The sequence below is a fragment of the Pteropus vampyrus genome, unplaced genomic scaffold, assembly GCF_000151845.1.
Source record: "Pteropus vampyrus isolate Shadow unplaced genomic scaffold, Pvam_2.0 Scaffold34, whole genome shotgun sequence".
In the NCBI taxonomy this organism is placed as follows: Eukaryota; Metazoa; Chordata; class Mammalia; order Chiroptera; family Pteropodidae; genus Pteropus; species Pteropus vampyrus.
The window spans coordinates 2,924,843-2,926,528 of NW_011888815.1; positions in this window are offsets into that span (position 1 = coordinate 2,924,843).

Sequence of the window (1,686 nt, forward strand, 5' to 3'; positions counted from 1 at the left end):
GAGGATAAAATACAGGTAGAGCTTTGATTGTGGCTGTTCCAGACTTCTACCTGCAGGGGGCAGTGCAGGCCACTAGATGCGGCGTTTGGCCTTCCCTGAAAATGGGTTTTAGAGGAGATGGGGGTGAAAAATCAGAAAGAAACGGATAGGAAACTTGTTTTCACAGCTTTAATTTTTATCTGCCGTTTCTGTGCTGGTTCACACCTCGGCGGCCTTTCTGTCCATTTCCGTCCTCCCTCGTGCCTCTGGTGCCTTCTTCCTCCCCATTCACGCCTTTTCTACCCACAGTCCGAAGTCCAAAACAGGCCGACTTGGAACGGAAGTGAGCTCATCCATCATTTCCCTTGAAAATTAAATCAGAAGTTCGGGAATGAGCTAAGGAGAAGGAAGCTAGCGTCTTGATTGCTCTGTTTTCCGGTGTCTTGATTATGTCTATCTGGAGACTATTGTAGATAAAATCTCCAGTTAGAGATACTCGATTCGGAGAACATGTCTCAGGTAGCGCTTCCTACCTCATGACGTGGCTGGTGATTGAACCCATTCGTGTCACTTTCCTCCTCGATTCTTCAGATGTTTCCCCAGGGCCTGTAGGATGAAGTCTGAGCATCGAAACCCGATTCTAGCCCTTTTCTCCCAGCTCCTTACATGCCGTCCACCTGGGCCCGGCTCCAGCTACCTGAGCACACCTGGGCATACATACCGCGTCGCTTCCCAGCTCCGGGACTCTCCCCGAAACGCTCTTCCCCCCATGCTCTGCCAAGAAGACATGTTCGTTCTTCAAAACTAATTTCAGATTTCTTAAGGAGGCCCTTTTCCCTTGAACTTCGTTGCCCTCCACATACAGTTAGCATCTGTCCGTGCATACGTTCATTGATATGCTAGTCACTTCATTAATTATCAATATGTCAATCTTCCTCCCTCTGTCTTATTTATATCTATATCCCTAGCACTTAGCACAGGGCTGGGGTTATAGTAGAAACTCGATTGATATTTATTGACTGAATAATTAAATGCCTCCTTCCTAAAATATAGCAGAACTGATATTCCCTAGGGAAGTTATTTTTAACGTTTACACATTCATACCATCTGGAAAGTTTTTAAAACTCCTGATATTCAGCCCCCACCCCGACCAACGAAATCAGAACCTCTAGGGGTCTGGCCGAGGCGTGGGTATCTTTTAAACCCACCAGGTGATCTCCAGCTGCAACCAATTTTCCACCAACTTAAAATGACTTTCCAAAGTCATTCACAGCTTTCTCAGAAAGCTGTGAGCCCGGGCCAGGAAGTACCTGCCACTGAGAAGTCACCCAAGCTTAAACCCACTCCCTGGCCTGCCTGGTCCTGGTCTTGTCTGAGATCTGGGTCGTAGCTTCCATTCTGACTCCTGTGTTTTTCTTCTCTCCACTGCGACTTAGTTTTGTTGACTACACCTGAGACTGATAGAGTTTGCCTTATCGGCACTCAGAAAATCATTTAACACAATACAAGGTCACTCATGTGAGGAGGAGTCAACGCTCCGTGGTGATTACCTGGTAAAGGAACAAAAGCCCAGTGAGGGAACGTGAAAGCACACCATCCGTGGCCAACTTGCTGCCCTAAATAACAGAGACGCGAGTGGTCTGTGTGCAATTCAGTAAATAAGCCGGAGGAACAGACGACTGAAAATCCAAAGAGAGAATCTGTGAG